Raw genomic sequence first — 22,716 nt, 5'->3', positions numbered from 1 at the left:
AGTTGTGCAGACAGGTTGTGATATTTTACAACAAGGCATGTCAATACTAAATGTGTGTTTTGTCTAACCAAATCACATTCAAATGACTTACATTCTTAAGTATGCTTCAGTGGTTATGTAAATGTTTTATCTCATGACCAAGAACAGCAGTATTTATGACTGACAAAACTGACAATAACATCTGTGGGGGGAAAAAAAGTTAAGTTGGATATTTGTTTCATTGAGCACTTTTTCATAAGAGCACATGTATTCCTGACCATGTAGCAGTTTTCAGTGTTGTAAACACTGCAAGATCGATGTGGTTTTTAGTATACTTACCTAAATTATACCTGCCATTCTTTCATTTAGACACTATAGGTAAGTGTAGCAACTGACAATTTTGGGGAGTTGAGCAGAACAGTTAATGAATTTTCTCCCCACTGCTACAAAGTGTTTGCTCATAAGGCGCTGCATGATAATTGAGTATTCTAATATTGCATTGTATACAATTCATATTTTCATTTTTAAAAACCCTAAAAACAACAGTCAAGCCTGCCTTTTAATTGTGGGGTGATCAATTAGATTTTGTCTTAGCACCTGAATATTCAGGATGTTACATATAAGGAGAATTAAATTCTGAATTCAAGCCAATGAAGATAAGTTGATATGAAAGCAACATCATCCTTCACGCTTGTCTCTGTCAATAATCCCACATCCATGTTTTGGTTCAGCCAAAGGTTTTTTAGGGAGCTTTCAGGGGCACCTGATAATGAGCAACTGCAGTAATCCAGCCTAGATGTAACAAACACATGGATTACATTTTAAGTTTTCACTTTGACCTCAAGAGCTGCATAGCCTTTTAAGATGATAAAGTCATGAGACTTTGTTGAACCATCTTATAGGGATGGGTATATCTATAAGGTTACATTTTTAGAAGTAGCACACTCCACTTTATCATGTTGGCTCTCTTCTGAGCTTTAGAAGAAGGCATGTTCAAGTGAAACTTTTGTGTAACCAAATCACATTCAAATGGCGTAGGTTGTTAAGCTCATTTTTTTTTCATATAAATTTGCTTTCCGTAAAACCAACAAGATTTACTTCTGGTTAATTAAACAGATACATAGTACACAATTAAATATCCAAAGTAAAGATGCCATAACTCATAACTTTATTACAAATTAATTATTATTTTTTTCTTGTCTTCAGTTTGATTCATAACATTAAAGAAGGCACTACGTATCTTTACATATAGTGCCATGAAAAAATTTTTTTGCCTCCTTTCTGACAACTTAGTTGTTTGCATATTTGTCACGCTTAAATGTGTTAGATCATCAAAAGAATTTTGATATTATACCCAATATTTATCCATTTATGGCCCAAGGGAAGCCAAACTGATTTGTTGTAGACCTTGAGTTAATGATACAAGTGTATGGATTCCTGTTACCTGCTTTTTTGATTGTAATATCTACGATCTTAGTCAATGCAACAGAACTATGGATAAACTAAAATGTGCTATCTTTCATTTTTATCTTTAAAGGAATCTTTTTAGAAAAAAAATGAAAAAAAAAAAATAATAATTAAAAGACAAACTGCCAACTCTTGAGCCACGATCGCCCTTTAATTGAACTGTAGTTACAAGGTTTCGCTTTTGAAGTAGTGTAGAAGGTCTGTTCCCTGACATTTGAAAGAGATCAATTTGTCAGAACTACAAGCACACCAGGAATATTTGAAAGATGACCAGCAGGTGTCACACTCTGTCCTAGTGATGTGCGCATCATGAACAAATTGTTCAGTACTCGAAAATCACTTTACTGAAGCCCAACTGACTCACTGACTCATCCCTGTTGCTAATTTCATTAGTAGAAATATATCTAGCTTATAATTAAAATTAATATTATTTAATTAACTTTATTTTAATAAAGTTTTATTTTATCTAATCTAATCTAATAACTTTAATCTCAGCCAAACCGTAGACCCTTTTCTTTTCTCACTAAAACACAACAGCAATCATTTATTGTTACATTACACATATGGAAGTCATTTTTAGGTTCTGGCAGTGCTGATCCTGTTTCTCATATACTGTCCTACTCATGGGTTAATGAACTTGTATGGCCCTGACTAATTACCTGTCTACATTTTTTGCCATGTTACATTATAGAGTCAAGAGGATACCTCAGTGAAAACTGTCATGTTTCCTTCTGAGTCATGCATGAAAATCCAGATACTACACACTACACTATTAAATTTATAGTGTAATTTACACTGTAACTCACACATTCAATTGTTTAAATTTGATAAATACACTTTAGAGAAAAAACAAAACTTTATACTATTTTCATGGTTTCCCATCTTTTCCGTCCAATTTCCAGTGATTTTCTCATTTCATTAATGAGAAAATCACTGTTAGGCTGCGTTCTTAATGGGAAACACATTGCATTAATCTCAAAGATACTCTAGCGAAGCACTCAAAATTCCATGTATGAAAATGTCTCCAAACAATAATAATGATGATGGCATGGTGGTTAGCACTGTTGCCTCACAGCAAGAACAAACTTTAGAATTTTTCTTTTGGCTGTATTTATCTGTTGCTTTTCACTTATTATAGTACTGCAGGTCTTTCCCATCAGAATCCAGATATGGTGATTTGGCTTTTTGAACTGTTAGTAGGAATCAGAGTGCAATGAGCAAAAGTAACAAGGCAAGGCATGACATTAACAACTAGGTTACAATAGGCTTTTATTACACTATGAACTGTTTTAAAGGTGCTATAAAAATCAACTTTATTGTTATACTGTATAGCTTTATGAGGAAAATGCCTGTTCACACAGGTATTGTCTACATTACACAAACAATATTATTAAAGAAGATCTATTTTATCATTTTACTTAAAAGGGTTACAATATAATATTCAGGAATGCATTGTGGATATTAATAAAGCAAAGACGCACTAATTTCAAAGCTCTGTCTTCTTTCATGTTTCCTCTTTCTGAAATACTAATTTATGAGGCTGCTCTCTCCAAGTCAGGGTGACAAAGCTCACTCCTTGCTGGTTCAACCTTAACTGGAACTGGGAGACACAAACAGCAGCCATTTAGAACATTTTCTCAAATTTAAATATATTTGTTTTGTTTTTTAATTAAACATTTGTTCTTAATTGGCCTGAGATCAGGCTGAAAAAAGGAACTATTTAAACTCAGGACTTACCTTTTTCAGGATTTCTGATTTCACAATAGGATCATTCAAATCCAGAGCAGAGGACCCAGGATTCAGTCTCAGCTTAATTATCTGCTGTTTTACTAGTATGGAATGGGGAGAGGAATTTAACATGCCTGGAATTTTATTCTGACATACTAGAAATGTGAAAGTTAATAAATGAGCATTAAACATGAGTTTCCCCAATGTAATGCAGTCTCTTCCACTGAAGGTAAGGAAACTCACCGGGTGGAGGGAAGTTGTAGCAGACAAAGGGTAAGCTTGTTTCACAGGACGAAAACCTAAATTTTCCTGAACTTTTCAAAGCCAAAACACCACACATGACTTTCATTGAGTCAATCGGGTTTGCAACGTTGTCAAAATAGCCAAAGTTGAATCTGCTCTGATCGGACCAAAAAAACCAATTAGGCCTGCTTAAACCAATCCATGCCCGATCGCCACTTGGCACCAAGCTCTGGACCATCTGGTTCTCTATGTCGTTCTTCACAGTGACCAGGCTTGTGAAGTTCTGGCTGCAGCAAGCCTGAGCACTCCCCCAATCCATTGCTTCATCAACAAGAACAAATTCAGGCTCTAGCTGTGTTCCTGTAGTTAGGGATTGGGTAAAACCACAAGTGAATCTGTCGGCATAGTAAATTTTAAAATGATCTTTATCAAAAAAAAAAAATGTCTTGCTCTGTACTCACCATTATTACAGATAAATGGATATTCTTGTATCCATATCTCATCCTGCCATCCTCCATCTTCTCCAATGGAGACGCATGTTTCTCTGGCTCCATAAAAATCTGGTTCATTAGTATTATTTTCCCAGTTCCTATATTCAGCCCCACGTCCTGTGGTCCTATCTGACCACATCCAGGCAATTTTAGCGTACAGACCGATCCAGATCTCAGCGTCGTTACCAGTTGAAGATACTATGTTCCTCAACTGGTTCATTTGGACCATGTTGTCAATAGTTGCCAGGTCTTTATATCTCTGTCTACAATAGGTCTGAGCCATGGTCCAGTTCTTTGCATCAGTAACATAGTGATACTGACGATACAGGCAGGTGGAGATGTGCCACCCTGTGAAAGTAGCAATTTCGATTTGTTTAAGATTGTATCCGTAGTCTCATTCTCTTTATAAATAACCCATCAGTACCTTAAAACACTTTGACTGTATGTTAATATACAAAGCATTATTAGAAATTTATCAGAGAATTCACTGACCTGTAAGATGTAAAAAAACCAATAAGATCCTCTTCTGCATGATATTACTGTATGGGTTGTTTGAGTCAGGATGCTGTTGATATCGCTGTTGCTCAGGCAAATGTAGGAAAATTCAATTCAAAGTAGAAGAAGGAGATTGACAAGCAAAACAACAGCCTTTTATGCTCAGATCTGTCTTTTTGATAGACCAGTATAGTGTCTGCATCACTGCAAATTCCTCCCAAATCCATCTTTCATTTTCTGACTAGCCTCTCGCCCAACACGTGAACGAGACCCAGAGATACTTAAACTCCTTCACTTGGAGAAGCAACTCATCCCTGACCCAGAGTGGGCACGCCACCCTTTTCCAGTTGAAGACCATGGCCTCAGACTTGGAGGTGTAAGGTGAACCGCTCCAGTGAATGCTGAAGGCCACCACCAGATGGATCCAATAGAACCAAAAGACAGACATGAGACTCTGAGGCGCTTCTGGCTACACCTAGAAATTCTTTCAGTAAAAAATTGTGAATATAATCTGTGACAAAGGGCAGCCCTGGTGAAGTCCAATACCCATCGTTAACCAGTCCAACTTATTGCAGACAAGCCTGTATACAGTTATACAGAGATTGAATGACTTGTAGCAACAAGCAAGACACCCCATACTTTGACAACGTGGCCCATGGGATTCTCTGAGGGATGCAGTGAAGTGTCTCCAAGTCTACAAAACCCATGTAGACTGCTTGGGAAAACTCCAATACATGAATATCCTTAAGACGATAAAGAACTGGTCCAGCGTTCTGTGACCAGGATGAAAACCACATTCTCAGATGCGCTGACCGTGGACACGCTGGTGCTCCCAAATCACACGACTAATTTACAGATGATGTACCAGGAAATTGCAGCCTTGGTGAAGCAAAACGTTTTTGGAGTGAAAGCAACAAGAAAAAGTAAAGGCGATATCAATAGCGAGTTTTGAGATGTGAGATTTGTGACACGTGGCATGTTTGGAGGGTATAGCCAGTGTGTCTTGTGTAGTTAGTGTGTTTTTGTTTTGTGTGTCAAAACAATGAGGCCACTACTGAATGTCACTGTTGCTCCTCCATCTTGTGGTGGACAAACTATTATGTGAAGTGGCACAGATTTTTTGAGTGGTATTTTCATGTCTCACCTGACTGTTACTATAATTTTAGTCACAGTTTTAAATAGTTCTACGAAAAAGGCCTGAGGCATTGGCTCAGATTCTGCTTTATCTAAAACATATCAGTGGGATTAAGGTAGGTCCTCGAAGTATTGCTTTCACTGCCTGCCTATATCCTCATTTGAAGTCAGCCGCACCCCATCTGCACTGTACATCGTGTAAGAAGTTTATGGTTTCCCAGAATTCCTTTGATATTAGTCCCAAAGTCTTTTTCCATTGCCTCACTGAACTCCTCCCATACCCAAGTGTTTGCTTCAGCCAATGCCCAAGCCCCACTTCATTCAGTTCCCCAGTACCTATCAGCTGCTTCTGAATTCCCACAAGCTAACCAAGCCCAGTAGAAGTCCTTCAGCTGCCCACATAGCAGACAGGTCTGGCCCGGATCTGGTGTCAGGCGAGTGCTGCTGGCTGACTTCTGGCATGGTAAGTTTTACCTGCTCACCTTTACTAGTCTTCCTTCTGTGATTCTCTAATGTTATTTTTCATCGAGAAAATTCACAAAATACACCAAGACCTGGTTTCCGATGTTCCATTTAGCTCTTCCTTTGTAATTCATCTCCCATCACACTGTTTTTCTGCTTTCCAGTTCCCCTCGGTTCAGATCTCATCTGTAAGTCAAAACCTTCTACTTGTCAGCTAGACCCCATTCCTACAGTTTTGGTTAAGGCATGTCTACCTTCTTTGCTTCCCCTCATATCTGCTATCATCTATTCTTCACTTACCACTGGAACTGTTCCTGCTTCCCTGAAAGTTGCTGCCATCACCCCAATATTGAAAAAAAAAAAAAAAAAACCTGGTCTAGATCCCAATAATTTTGAGAATTTTTGGCCTATTTCCAATCTACCATTCCTTTCAAAAATTCTTGAGAAAATAGTTGCCCTACAATGCCATACAGCCATTCATACAGATTAATAATAATCTGTATGAACAGTTCCAGTCTGGTTTTTGCCCCTCCACTGAAACAGCACTTATAAAAATAACCAATGATCTTTTTATGGCAGCTGACTCCAGTTTACTTTCCATTCCTATTCTCCTCGATCTGAGTGCTGCTTTCGACACTATTTCTCACTCTGTTCTTCTCAGTAGGCTAGCCTCCATCGGTCTCTCCCATACTCCACTAGCCTGGTTTAAATCATACCTGTCTGATCGCACTCAGTTTATTCAACTCAAATCCTTTACTTCTCAGCCCTTCCTCTGACCACTGGCGTGCTCCAGGGATCTGTCCTGGAGCCCCTTCTTTTCATCATCTACCTTCTTCCACTTGGACACATTTTCCATGGTTGCTGTTTCTAAAAATATTATTCCACAATTTCCTAATTATTTTGACAGCAAAAAATTCAAATGCTGTGAGAATCACATATTCATTTAGAAATGTTTGTAAAGGCAGAATGCATGACTAGTTGTTTGCTGAAAACACTTGAATTTAAAAATTAAGTGGCGTGACCTGATACTTGTGTTCAAATCGTACTCTGGCGCTGCTGTACTGGGCCCTGGTCCGGATGGGCTTGGGCCCCCTTTCCCTAGCGGGTTGCAGAGTATGGGGGTGCCTACTGGGGTCAGCGGGGGAGCTGGCCCCAGGGAGGGGTCACTTGCCCCTCCCTTCCTTCCCTCCCCATCTCCAGCTGACTCCCTCTTCCCGCTCCACCACAATCACCCACACATGCAGGGCCTTGGGGTAAGGTTGTGTCACCAGGGTGCAGGGGAGGCATCCCCCCCTCTGTCCCCTTCTGGCTGCTTGTGCCTCAATTTTATCTCACAACTTAGACATTCACATTACTCACACTCTCATAACACATACATATAGGATCAGGGGGGTGGGCATGCTACACGCACTCCAAAAGACCATCAGGGTGTACAACCTCACCCCTGGCGTTGTTGCCCACCTCCCAATTTTAAATACACGTAGACATTGAGGGCTAGCAGGAGGGGCTATGTGCTTACCTGCTGCTCTCTGGCAGGTAGCTCGATGCCCTCCTGGGTTTTAAAGGCACCTTAGAACACACATGCATCAACACTACATATGAGCGGGCGGAGGGAGGTTTGGAGTCTTCACACACCCCCGTTCTCTGCGACCTGCTGGAGCGGGGGGCCAGGAGGAGGAGTTGGCCGTCCGACTGGGGTCTGGAATGTGGGGCCTCCCTGCTGCTGCGGAGTCGGGGCGGTCTGCTTCTCCCCACCCCAGGGAAAAGGGTAACACCACCTGGGTCTGGGTGCAGTTTCCCCCTCCAGGGGCAAGGGTACCTAGACCCGGGGCTTAGAGTACGCCTGGGGAGTGTGATCGTGTGTACAGTGTTTCTCTATGTCTGTCTCCACGTTGGGTGAGTTTTGAGTAATTGCATATGAGAGCATGAGGGGGGAATGGATGTTTGTATCTGTGTGTGCCTGTATGTCTGCTGAGTGAGCCCTCATCTGGGACTCTCCTCAGCTCTTTCTGGGACAGTGGCGCGGCTGCCCCTCTGTTGGTCTTCCTTGGTCTCTTGTGTTCTGGGGGCCTCTGGATGTCTGGAGTCTTGATCTCCTCCATACCTGCTTCATGCCCTGGAGGACGGGGCTGTGGCCCCCCCCACACCCTCTAGCAGATCATTACATGAAGGAACCTTTTAAAAACAAGCGCGTTCATGCTCACAGGTGTACATACGGGTGCTCACACACACAAACAACACCCTTTTTGGCTCCTACCTCAAAGCACACTGTGCGCTGTCGATCTTACGTGCTGCACAATAATGTTTAATATTTAGTATTTACAGTCATAATGTTGTTTATTCTATTGCTCTCGTTTTCTTCTGCTTCTTTTAAAAATTAAAAAAAGTATCTACTGTTATCTATTATTAGCTAGTTTATTGTGATGGAGTTGTTTTTATTATGTTGCTCTTTGTTGTCTGTTTTCTCATCTCCATACAGGTGATCCAGGTGTTTTGTTTGTTTTTCCTCTTTTTTTCTTCCCCCCTTTCTCACCATCTCTTCTCTGCTCAATTTTTGTTTTTCTCCCTCTCTTTCTTTCATTCTTCATTCATCCCCCAGTCATGTCTGTCCCGTCTTTAAAAAACGAAAATAAAATAAATACATAATCATAATAAAGGTCAATCAAATGGACCAATATGGCAAGGCCATGATGATCCACTTGGTAAAGTAAATCCAGTTGGCAGTTGTGCAGACAGGTTGTGATATTTTACAACAAGGCATGTCAATACTAAATGTGTGTTTTGTCTAACCAAATCACATTCAAATGACTTACATTCTTAAGTATGCTTCAGTGGTTATGTAAATGTTTTATCTCATGACCAAGAACAGCAGTATTTATGACTGACAAAACTGACAATAACATCTGTGGGGGGAAAAAAAGTTAAGTTGGATATTTGTTTCATTGAGCACTTTTTCATAAGAGCACATGTATTCCTGACCATGTAGCAGTTTTCAGTGTTGTAAACAGGATGGTAGCAAGGTGTTTAGCAATGTTATAAGTGGCTGAGTTTATGCTACTGACTATGGGTCTGAGTGGGACAGCTTCCTTGTGGATTTTAGGAAGTCCGTAAATGCAGGGTATGGCATCCCCTGGGTAAAGGCGGTGATATGTAAGGCGGTCAATAATTTTGTCCTTTTCAAAGTCTTGAAGGCAAGCTATAACTTTCTTTTTGTAGCTGCTTGTGGGGTCTCGCTTTAAGGCTTCATAGGTATTGTTGTCACTGAGGAGAGTAGTGATCTTTGTATGGTGATCTGTAGTGTTTAGGACCACGGTGCATCTTCCCTTATCAGCTGGTAAAACAGTGATGTTGTGGTCTTTGCTCAGGGAAGCGACGGCCTTCTTTTCCTGTATTGTGAGGTTGGATGGATCCAACCTCCCAATACCTCACAATACAGGAAAAGAAGGCCGTCGCTTCATTCTTTCTCCCTGTCCTATCCCCCAGTCATGTCTGTCCTGTCTTTAAAAAACGAAAATAAAATAAATACATAATCATAATAAAGGTCAATCAAATGGACCAATATGGCAAGGCCATGATGATCCACTTGGTAAAGTAAATCCAGTTGGCAGTTGTGCAGACAGGTTGTGATATTTTACAACAAGGCATGTCAATACTAAATGTGTGTTTTGTCTAACCAAATCACATTCAAATGACTTACATTCTTAAGTATGCTTCAGTGGTTATGTAAATGTTTTATCTCATGACCAAGAACAGCAGTATTTATGACTGACAAAACTGACAATAACATCTGTGGGGGGAAAAAAAGTTAAGTTGGATATTTGTTTCATTGAGCACTTTTTCATAAGAGCACATGTATTCCTGACCATGTAGCAGTTTTCAGTGTTGTAAACACTGCAAGATCGATGTGGTTTTTAGTATACTTACCTAAATTATACCTGCCATTCTTTCATTTAGACACTATAGGTAAGTGTAGCAACTGACAATTTTGGGGAGTTGAGCAGAACAGTTAATGAATTTTCTCCCCACTGCTACAAAGTGTTTGCTCATAAGGCGCTGCATGATAATTGAGTATTCTAATATTGCATTGTATACAATTCATATTTTCATTTTTAAAAACCCTAAAAACAACAGTCAAGCCTGCCTTTTAATTGTGGGGTGATCAATTAGATTTTGTCTTAGCACCTGAATATTCAGGATGTTACATATAAGGAGAATTAAATTCTGAATTCAAGCCAATGAAGATAAGTTGATATGAAAGCAACATCATCCTTCACGCTTGTCTCTGTCAATAATCCCACATCCATGTTTTGGTTCAGCCAAAGGTTTTTTAGGGAGCTTTCAGGGGCACCTGATAATGAGCAACTGCAGTAATCCAGCCTAGATGTAACAAACACATGGATTACATTTTAAGTTTTCACTTTGACCTCAAGAGCTGCATAGCCTTTTAAGATGATAAAGTCATGAGACTTTGTTGAACCATCTTATAGGGATGGGTATATCTATAAGGTTACATTTTTAGAAGTAGCACACTCCACTTTATCATGTTGGCTCTCTTCTGAGCTTTAGAAGAAGGCATGTTCAAGTGAAACTTTTGTGTAACCAAATCACATTCAAATGGCGTAGGTTGTTAAGCTCATTTTTTTTCATATAAATTTGCTTTCCGTAAAACCAACAAGATTTACTTCTGGTTAATTAAACAGATACATAGTACACAATTAAATATCCAAAGTAAAGATGCCATAACTCATAACTTTATTACAAATTAATTATTATTTTTTTCTTGTCTTCAGTTTGATTCATAACATTAAAGAAGGCACTACGTATCTTTACATATAGTGCCATGAAAAAAAATATTTGCCTCCTTTCTGACAACTTAGTTGTTTGCATATTTGTCACGCTTAAATGTGTTAGATCATCAAAAGAATTTTGATATTATACCCAATATTTATCCATTTATGGCCCAAGGGAAGCCAAACTGATTTGTTGTAGACCTTGAGTTAATGATACAAGTGTATGGATTCCTGTTACCTGCTTTTTTGATTGTAATATCTACGATCTTAGTCAATGCAACAGAACTATGGATAAACTAAAATGTGCTATCTTTCATTCTTATCTTTAAAGGAATCTTTTTAGAAAATAATTAATAATAATAATTAAAAGACAAACTGCCAACTCTTGAGCCACGATCGCCCTTTAATTGAACTGTAGTTACAAGGTTTCGCTTTTGAAGTAGTGTAGAAGGTCTGTTCCCTGACATTTGAAAGAGATCAATTTGTCAGAACTACAAGCACACCAGGAATATTTGAAAGATGACCAGCAGGTGTCACACTCTGTCCTAGTGATGTGCGCATCATGAACAAATTGTTCAGTACTCGAAAATCACTTTACTGAAGCCCAACTGACTCACTGACTCATCCCTGTTGCTAATTTCATTAGTAGAAATATATCTAGCTTATAATTAAAATTAATATTATTTAATTAACTTTATTTTAATAAAGTTTTATTTTATCTAATCTAATCTAATAACTTTAATCTCAGCCAAACCAATTTCCTCACAAACAAACAAAACACTGAAAAAAGCCAAACAATAACATTTTTAGGTTGTCTAAGTGACTTCTATATCACATTTAACCTGAGTAGCGAATGTCCACGGTTATCTGAAAATGATTTGCCAGGAGTTGTGCCGTTCTCTGCGGCTCTAGTGAACCCTCGACCTCTCGGCTAGCTATTGAGCTGGAGGGTAACAGACGTCTCAGAAAACTGTGAATTATGGGATATGGTGGGCCACGAAGGACACACCCAACCCATCCTTCAAATTCGGGGAAAAGGAGGACACATTTGTCGGCTGCAGTCAGAGGAGTCTACGAATTTGGACAGCCTTCGGCGCATCACTGTAAATGGCCTGTATTTATATAGCGCTTTACTAGTCCCTAAGGACCCCAAAGCGCTTTACATATCCAGTCATCCACACACACATTCACACACTGGTGATGGCAAGCTACATTGTAGCCACAGCCACCCTGAGGCGCACTGACAGAGGCGAGGCTGCCGGACACTGGCGCCACCGGGCCCTCTGACCACCACCAGTTGGCAACGGGTGAAGTGTCTTGCCCAAGGACACAACGACCGAGACTGTCCAAGCCGGGGGTTGGAACCAGCAACCTTCCGATTACACGGCAAACTCCCAACTCTTGAGCCACGATCGCCCCACTGTGACGTAATCGGTCTACAAATGCGTCCTCAGGATGTAGCCCATGAATTTGGACACCCTCACTCACTCACCCCTCTCTCCTAGTTCACAGCTTCTTCTTCTTCTTCTTGGTTGGCAACGTTAAGGCGCATTACCACCCCCTGGCTTACAGCTCAATGGACATTTAGATGAGAAAATATATATTTGACACATTTGAGGAAAATACTAATACAATAAAATAAAATAAAAATAAATAAAATAAATGTTCTTTTTTGCTCTATAAAAATAGTTGCTTTTCTTTTTCAATCATTCATCTTAGCAGTAGGATATACATGAAAAGAGAAAATAAATTTTTTGCACTTTCTGGTCAACGGACTCAGTGACTCAAATGACTCAAAAAACCCGATTCACTTTGGTGGATGACTCATTCAAACTTGACTCAGTGAAAAGAATTGAATTTACCATCACTACTCTGTCCGCTACCTCATCAATTGTGGTGAGGTGTGAAAACCGGGAGAGAAATGTGAATATGTTGACAGGAACAACAGCTTCAACTGCTGCAACAGCTGCTCATATAGTGACTAATCTCCAACTAAATTTAATGTAATAATAATGTAAATTTTACATAACGTGGCAACATTTTTGCACTAAATGTGTGTATGCGTTGAAACCACTGTACAGGGAGTGCAGAATTATTAGGCAAGTTGTATTTTTGAGGAATAATTTTATTATTGAACAACAACCATGTTCTCAATGAACCCAAAAAACTCATTAATATCAAAGCTGAATGTTTTTGGAAGTAGTTTTTAGTTTGTTTTTAGTTTTAGCCATTTTAGGGGGATATCTGTGTGTGCAGGTGACTATTACTGTGCATAATTATTAGGCAACTTAACAAAAAACAATTTGGTAGCGTGGATTGGAGCCAGGTGATGTTGTGGTGAGGATCATCCCCGTAAGTATTTTGTAACCTGGGTTGTCGGTGTTGTCTGCCGTGACGCATCAAGGTCCATACACCTATTGTATGTGTCAAGTTAATTTTTTTTAACAAATAATCGTTTTTTTAAGAAAAAGGTTATCAGTTGAATTTCAAATAAAAATAGTTTTTTAAAACTTTTCTGAATTCTATAGTATTTATGCATAAATTTGTTTGTCTGTGCCTTGTTTAAATAATTACAGCTACTTTATTAAGTTGAACAAAAACAACTGATGTCACCGAGTCAATGCGTTTCTCGCCATTATAATGGTGAGAAACGCATGTATACATGCACTTGCAATGGGTTATAAGCAAACTTTCTCGACTAAAGAAAAACACTTCTTCATTTTGTGAATAATTAGAAGCGTTAATTGAGACTAACATAAATCTGCTTCCTCAGTCAAGGTATAAATAAGATAAGATAAGATAAGATAAGATAACCTTTATTAGTCCCACACGTGGGAAATTTGTTTTGTCACAGCAGGAAGTGGACAGTGCAAAAGTTATGACGCAAAAATTAGAATACAATAAGAATAAATACAGTACACAGCTGTACAGAATAGAATAAAATAATATACTATATACAGTAGAATAAAATAGAATAAAAATATACAATAAGATAAAAATAGAATACGAATGCTATATACAACTGAGTAAAAATACAACGATGCCAAAAAAGATTATTGCACTTAGTGTTATTGCACATGTGTGGATGTGTGTGTTTGTTCAGTTAAAGTCTTTGTTGTGGAGTCTGACAGCAGTGGGGAGGAAAGACCTGCGAAATCTCTCCGTCCCACACCGTGGGTGCCGCAGTCTCCCACTGAAGGAGCTGCTCAGTGCTGTCACAGTCTGCTGCATGGGGTGGGAGACGTTGTCCAACAGGGATGACAGCTTAGCCGCCATTCTCCTGTCACTCACCACCTCCACTGGGTCCAGAGGGCATCCTAGAACAGAGCTGGCCCTTCGGATCACCCTGTTCAGTCTCTTCCTGTCCCCAGCAGAGATGCTGCCGCCCCAGCAGACCACACCATAAAAGATAGCAGAAGCCACCACAGAGTCATAGAAGGTCTTCAGGAGTGGGCCCTCCACCCCAAACGACCTGAGTCTCCGCAGCAGGTACAGCCTGCTCTGCCCTTTCCTGTAGAGGGCGTCTGAGTTATGAGTCCAGTCCAGTCTGTTGTTCAGATGAACACCAAGGTACCTGTAGCTGTCCACAGCCTCAATGTCCATACCTTGGATGTTCAGTGGTTGCAGTGGAGAATGCTTGTGCCTGCGGAAGTCTACCACCAGCTCCTTGGTTTTACTGGCGTTGATCTGGAGGTAGTTCAGCTGGCACCAGTCCACAAAGTCTTGAGTCAGTCCTCTGTACTCCTTGTCGTCCCCATCAGTGATGAGGCCGACTATTGCAGAGTCATCAGAGAACTTCTGCAGGAAGCACTGGGTGGAATTGTGGGAGAAGTCTGCAGTGTAGATGGTGAAGAGGAACGGAGCCAGAACCGTTCCCTGTGGGGCCCCCGTACTGCAGACGACCCTGTCCGACACACAGCCCTGAGTCCTCACATACTGTGGTCGGTCGGTGAGGTAGTCCAAAATCCAGGTAGTGAGGTGATGGTCCACTCCAGAGTTCTCCAGCTTGTCCTTCAGAACCGAGGGAAGAATAGTGTTGAAGGCACTGGAGAAATCAAAGAACATGATTCTCACAGTGCTTCCAGCGGTCTCCAGGTGAGCGAGGGAACGATGTAGGAGGTGAATGACGGCATCATCCGCTCCAATGCCAGGCTGGTAGGCAAACTGAAGTGGGTCCAGTGATGAGCTTGTTAGGCGCCGAAGCTGAGCCAGGACCAACCGGAAGGAAATTACAAGGAAGGAAATTTTTGTTTACACAATGCTTGTACCCACTTACTCCTAATCAAAGGTGCTATATCCAAGCTTATATATGCACAAGGGGTCTAGTAGAGTGCATGTTTGGTGTTTGAAAGAGTCATTTTCAGTGCCTTTGGAATACACTTTGATTCATGCCAAGAAGATGCCTTCAATTCCAACAAACCACAGACAAGGACTTGAACATGTCATGGTCAAATTACTGCATTCTACTCTGTATTTGTGTCTGGTATATTAAAGAATCTTTCATCGGGTAAATTTTAAAGTTCAGTATTTCAAAGCAGGAGTTATGAAGAATCATACTGGCATTAGGACTGTAACAATATGTACTTACAAACTTAAAGTTTTTTAATTATGCTAGAATACTGGAAGACAATCAACTTTTAGTGTTTTCCCCATATTAATTATTCTGAAATAGAGACGGTGACCCTAACTGTACAGAAGCACTAAACAACTGACAATCTAACAGACATCATTGGCCTGAGCTGTCATGCACAGTGAGTCTGATCCTTTGCTGTGAGAGTATAACAAGCATGTTTCTGGTCAGATTGGAAGAAATAATATCACAGTGTTGATCGTTTTTTCCAATATTCCTTCTCTTTTACAACATGAACTGTGATCAAAGCTACTTATGTTCACAGCATGTAATAATACTGACAGTCCAGGGCATTGTGGTCTGTTGAGCTAGGGTTAGGGTTAGCAATTCAGACATATGTTATCAATATTAAACGTCTCTGACGTGGGCAACTGTCCACAGTGTTGGGAAATCCATACCAGGCTGGAACGAGTCAAGGTAGGTGAGCATCCACGAGAAGACACAGCAGATGCATCCTACTGACAGGACCAGGAGACTCCAGAAACCGAGCATCTTCTCTTCAGTGCCATCCTCTCCGGTCACCCTCTCTGCCCGCAGCTCTTTGAGTATGGGGTGGAGAAGGGCGCAGAGAAACCCTTATTACTAATTTGTATTATAATTCAATTTTCATGGAATATTCATATTCAGTATCGGTCCTTTTATATTATAACCACGTATCCACCCAGGCTCATGGTGGGGCAGGGCTCTGTCCTGGGATGCTTGAGTACAAGGTAATGTAGACCTGGCCAGGTATCCAGTCTGTCAGAATTGTTTTCAATATTTGGTTCAAAAACATGAGTGACAACAAAAATCCAACTAGGATTCTTGCATATGATGAATGAAGTCTGTCTTTGACTGTATTGTCCAGCTGATCATTCATGACATAACATGGCAACAATGTGTGACCCGTGGTCAGTACCTATTTAAAATAGGACAGAGCCGTAGGCGCACAGTCAGTTTAAAAAGTTACATTTTTAATACAAAATAAAAGAAACAGTGTAACAGCAGCACCTAAAAACAATTAAAAACGTTACCTTATTTAAAAAATGATAAGACTATACGATTGCCCGTGAGGCAGGACAAGCGCTGCGGAGAACAGTTTAAAAACAAATCAACATAGCACACAGGTTAAAAATGGACGGCAACTCACACACGACCCCAAATGGGTAAAACACTATAGAAAAAAAGGCAAATCTTCGGTGCCGTCTTCACTCGGGCCCCCCGCGGTGCATGCAAGAGCGGGGAGACAAAAAGAGATTTGTTTTCCCTGCAGCGCCTTCACCGCCTGCGAATCAATATCTGCGGTGCCTACTGATACAGAAAAAGTAAAACAAAAAAAACCAAAACCATCGACAGCCGCAGCAGTCAGTCTGTCGGCTTACACCAATTTAAAACAAATTAAAACCCACTGATGTGTCGGGTCCTTTGCCCGCAGCCAGAAATCCACCTGGCAAAGCAGCAGTTCGGTACTCTGTGAATAAAAGGCAGGAGATCACTAGCTGGACAATAAAACACAGGAATATTCCTCCACTGAATTGGTTTTGTTACCTGTCCACAAGTTCGTGTCACACCCTAATAAATGTGGGTCAGTGGCGATGAAGTCCACTATACCGTTCTCACGGGAGCAATGTTTCCCACCTACAAGGGTGCAAATAACTGTAAACCTCTGCCAACAGCCAGAGCTCAAGTGGTACATTTTTGTGTAACCTACCGTTCTAACAGAAGTTTAGGGGAGGACGCGTATCAGACTTTCATAGTTAAGAAACACCAACGTGCCCAACTCGGACCACGCACTCACAGCTTCAGGTTTGCAAAGGAATACCCAATTGCCCACACCTGCGCTTATGAAAGGAGCGAAGACCAGCTCCGCCCACCAGGGGCGGTCCCAAGTCTCCAGGTCTCACCTGTCACAAATGTAGAAAATTAAACAGCAACAGTCTAAACGTAAAGTGCATTCTAAACTCCTTATATGCAAAGAGTCATTCAGGACTGTAAAACGTGAACTACAGAACCCATAGTATTCATCATTAAATCTCTGGTTGCTTCATTTTTCTATCCTATATCAGATACTTTAAGGTTAGGTTAGGTAAAGTTGCATTCTCATGGTGAGGCAAAGTGCTTTATGTGTGTGTGTGCGCGTGTCATGAACGGCTATAAAAGGCCTATAATTAAAGAACAAAGCGGGGTTTGAGTTCGAGTTGCGGCAGACTGTCACTACTTGTAAATGGAACGCAGCCTTCCTACGGCGGACAGCTAATAACAGGAATCGGACGCGGTCCACCCAAGTCCACAGCAACCACCATAGACCGCCTAGCATGACCTTAAAAACATATTCTGTCTTCATAACTATCAAAAACATGAAATGAGGGGGGTGTGGTTATGGCGCTGAACTAGGCACACGTATTTTTGTGAGCTCCTGGCGATATTTTAGTAAGTTCCTGAAAACTGTCCTTTAACTGCGTGAACAGTGATAACTATTGCTTGTAACGAGTTATTATCATATATAAACATACACTCCAGCTGTAGTCATAAATTGGACACCCCTTGTCAACTTTGAAGTTTTTCAAGAATTACCGTCTTTGGAAAATGGCAGGTAATAACAAAGCAAACTTTTTTAAGGGAGCTACCACAAGGAAGAAGCAAGCTAGCATTAGCCTCGCTCCGGAGCCGCCCGAAAATACACCTGCATCTGATGCCGCCTCTCCAGCAGTAGTTGAGGAAGGCATGGGGAGTGAGAGCAAAAAGGACATTTTTGAGGAAATTAAGAAAATGAATGCTACTCTTCAGGTCGTAGCAAAAGATGTCACCACTATTAAAGAAGCCACTAAAGAACTAAAAGATTCGGTGGAAGATATAAAAGTGAGGTTAGGAGAGGCGGAACAACGTATCTCAGACATGGAAGATGCCAGCGTGCTTACCGAGGCAAAAGTGGGCAAATTCCAGAAAAGGATGGAGGCGTTGTGGTCACGAGTGGAGGACCTTGAAAACCGTAGTAGGAGAAACAATGTACGGATTATTGGACTTAAAGAAGGTGTGGAGACACCTGGGAACGTGGACAAATATGTGACGGAGATTCTGGCCAAAGCACTTGAGCTTTCTGGAAGTGAATTTGAAATTGAACGTGCGCATTGTTCCCCTGTACCAATGCCGGAATCTAACGAGCCTCCCAGGGTGATACATGTCCGCTTTCTACGTTCATCTGCTAGGGAGAAAGTACTACGGGTGGCCAGAGAGAAGCGTGGAGTCGATTGGCAAGGCGCCAAGCTTTCCTTCTGTTACAGAAGAGCTGGCGGAGAAGAGGAAGGCATTCAACCCGGTGAAGAAGTGACTCCGAGAGCTACAAGTGAAGCATAGGCTGATGTATCCTGCAACACTCATTTTTACGTGGAACAGACAGAAGAAAGCATTCAAAGACGGAAAGGAGGCCGAGAAATTCCTGCAGGAGTCGACTTAGAGGAGTGCGGGACATGATGTAACAGATCGGAGAAGTGTATGTGAATTTTTAAAATAAGGTAACAAATAAATAATGGGCACAACGGGGCTGCGGCGGCGGTGCTGCTGTCGGACGATTAGCGTGTCTCACGGACCAAGGACAGTTTAGTGTCTCAAGCTAAAGTTAGTTAGGCTTGGGTAGGAGGGGAGGGGGGGCTTAGCAACGTTGTTTTGGGTTGCTATGCAAAGAAGGGTGTCCGTTTTGTTCAGGTTTGTTTTTGGTTTTTTTTAATGACAGTTACTTACCTTCAGGTATGAAGTATTTAGGAATATTATTAAAACCCAAACTGGAGGATATTATGCTTTCAAATATGGAACCTCTCCTCCTAAAGATAAAAACAAATCTGGATAAATGGGGTAAATTGAATCTTACACTATGGGGTAAAATTAATGTGATTAAAATCATGGTGGCCCCACAGTTCAATTATGTTTCCATGAAGAATTCCTTTACACATATTTAGTCAATTTGAGAAGTTAATTAAGATAAGATAAGATAAGATAAGATAAGATAAGATAAGATAAGATAAGATAAGATAAGATAAGATAGAACTTTATTAATCCCTCGGGTGGGTTCCTCTGGGAAATTCGATTTCCAAAAAAAGCACAGCAACGATCGAAGTTACAGTTACATTATTATTATTAAAGATATTTTAAAATCAGAATCAGAAAGGGTTTTATTGCCAAATGTTGAGCAGGTTTACAACATTAGGAAATTGCTGTGGTGCTTCAGTGCAAACATACTGTCATAAATTACGCTTAAATAGACTTGAAAAAATAAGAATAAGAATTAAAGTGCTAAGTAGATAGATATATACATGAGTGCAGGTGGTGATCAGTGCCAAACATGGAATGATGCAGTGAACACAGCGTAGGGTCATGTGTTAGTGGTGGGAACAGTCATACGGTTATTGTTCATGTGTCCAACAGCAGAGGGGAAGAAACTGTTCTTATGGCGAGAGATTCTGGTCCGAATGGACTGGAGCCTCCTGCCTGAGGGGAGCAGGTCAAACAGACTGTGTCCAGGGTGAGAAGGGTCAGCTGAGATCCGAGCTGCACGCCCCAGTGTCCTGGAGGTGTACAGGTCCTGCAGAGATGGGAGTCTGCAGCCAATCACCTTCTCAGCAGAGCGCACAACACGCTGCAGTCTCTGTTTGTGCCTGATAGTGGCTCCAGCATACCACACGGTGATGGAGGAGGTGAGGATGGACTCGATGATTGCAGTGTAGAATTGCATCATCGTCCGTGTTGGCAGGTTGAATTTCTTCAGCTGCCTCAGGAAGTACATCCTCTGCTGGGCTTTCTTAATGACGGAGGTGATGGTGGGCTCCCACTTCAGGTCCTGGGTGATGGTGGTACCCAGGAAGCGGAATGAGTCCACAGAGGTGATGGGGGTGTCAGTCAGAATGATGGGGGGGAGTGGGGCTGTGTGCTTCCTGAAGTCCACAATAATCTCCACTGTCTTCTGGGCATTCAGCACCAGGTTGTTGTGGCTGCACCAGGACACCAGATGTTCAACCTCCCTCCTGTATGTCTGTGAAGGTTCTCAGTCATCCAGGTCATCGTAGTCAAAGGAACTTGCAAAGAAAAGCGTCTGGACTTCTTTAAGTTGCTTGAAGACGTTTCACCTCTCATCCGAGAAGTTTCTTCAGTTCTAAGGTCAAATGGTGGAGAGTCCCAGATATAAACCTAGTGGGAGTAACCCCCACAGAGGGACAAAAGGACCCCCTGATGATCCTCTAATCACCTGGGCCAAGGTGTGAAATTGGGTGTGGGACCCAATCAGCCAGAGTTTCGGGTGTGTTCATTGTGAAACCTGGCCCCACCTTATCATGCGAATTCCTGAGGTCAGATGGCCCAGGATGTGAGTGGGCGTTAAGGCGTCTGGGAAGGGATCTCAAAAACTGGATTATAGATGGCAGAGAGTTGGTGTGGTAAACCCCCGCCTCTGTTCAAAGATGGTCGCTCACAGTGGACATCTATGTCCACTGTGAGCGACTTTGCAAGCTCCTTTGACTCCCTCCTGTAGGCAGACTCATCCCCGTCCGAGATGAGTCCAATAACGGTGGTGTCATCTGCAAACTTGATTAGCTTGACAGACTGGTGGGTGGAGGTGCAGCAGTTGGTATACAGGGAGAAGAGCAGAGGAGACAGAACACAGCCCTGAGGGGAGCCGGTGCTGATGGTCCGGGAGTCCGAGACATTCTTTCCCAGCCTCACATGCTGCTTCCTGTCCGTCAGGAAGTCAGTGATCCACCGGCAGATGGGATCAGGCACATTCATCTGGGAAAGCTTGCCTTGGAGATGGTCTGGAAGGATGGTGTTGAAGGCAGAGCTGAAGTCCACAAACAGGATCCTGGCGTAGGTTCCTGGGGAGTCCAGATGCTGCAGGATGAAGTGTAGGGCCATGTTGATGGCGTCATCTACAGACCTGTTGGCTCTGTATGCAAACTGCAGGGGGTCCAGGAGGGGGGCCGTGAGGGTCTTGAGATAGGAGAGAACCAGGCGCTCAAATGACTTCATGACCACAGATGTCAGAGCCACAGGTCTGTAGTCATTTAGTCCAGTGATCCTGGGTTTCTTGGGGACAGGGATTATGGTAGAGGACTTGAAGCAGGCAGGCACATGACATGCCTGCAGTGAGGAGTTGAAAATGCCAGAAAACTCTGGGGCCAGCTCGTTTGCACAGTGTCAGGAGACACACTGTCTTGGCCAGGAGCTTTTCGAGCATTCAGACTCTTAAACTGCTTCCTCACACCTGCTTCATGAATATGAAGAGTTGTGGTGGGAGGAGGTGGTGTGAAATCCTCTTTTGTGTGGGGTGAGGAGGGGGGTGTTGTAGGTGAAGTGTTTGAAGGTGGTGATGGCTCTATGGAGGGGGGAGAGGTGGGGGAATGAGTGTCCAAAGTGCCTCTATTGTTGGGGCCGTTGGAGGTGTGAAGGCTGCCTGATGGCTCGTCAAAACGGCAGTAAAAGTCGTTGAGGGTGTTGGCCAAGAGCAAGTCATCAGTGGAGTGGGGGGTTTTAGGCTTGTAGTTGGTGATATTCCTAAAACCTTTCCACACAGAGGCCGAGTCATTGTCTGAGATCTGCTGCTGCATCTTCTCAGAGTGCTGATGTTTAGCAATGTCCACTTCTTTAGTGAACCTGTACTTGGCCTCTCTGTAGCAGTCCCTGTCTCCGCTTCTGAACTCCTTTCTCTTTTCCAGCCACAGCTTTTTGAGTTTAGGAGTAAACCAGGGTTTGTTGTTGTTATAACTCACCCTGGTGTGTGATGGCACAATGCTGTCCTCACAGAAGTGGATATAGGAGGTGACAGTGTCCGTAAACTCATCCAAGCTGTTAGAAGCAGCCTTCATTGTGTCCCAGTCTGTAGACTCCAAACACGTGCGAAGCTCCTCCACAGCCTCGTTGCTCCACAGTTTTTTGGTCCTCACGACAGGTTTGGAGAGCTTCAGCCTCTGTCTGTACGCGGGGATTAGGTGGATCATGACGTGGTCAGAAAGTCCGAGTGAAGCGCAGGGCACCGCGCAATAGGCCCCGCTGATCGTTCTGTAACAGTGGTCTAATGTCCTCTCCTCTCTGGTCGGGCATTTAATATACTGCTTGTATTTGGGAAGTTCATGGCTCAGATTGGCTTTGTTAAAGTCCCCAAGAGCAATAACGAGAGAGTCCGGGAATGTCCGCTCCATGTGCAGTATCTGCTCCGCGAGTGCGCACTGAGCTGCCTGCACATCCATGGCGGGATGTAAACAGCGGCCAGGATGAATGAAGCAAACTCCCGCGGAGAATAAAACGGTTTGCAGTGAATAAAAAGGTATTCCAGAGA

Source organism: Mchenga conophoros, linkage group LG3 (genome assembly GCF_057382185.1).
Source record: "Mchenga conophoros isolate Kocher_MC1m ecotype Shallow Benthic linkage group LG3, M_conophoros_male_GT1.1, whole genome shotgun sequence".
NCBI lineage: Eukaryota > Metazoa > Chordata > Actinopteri > Cichliformes > Cichlidae > Mchenga > Mchenga conophoros.
Note: the sequence above shows the minus strand (reverse complement) of the source record.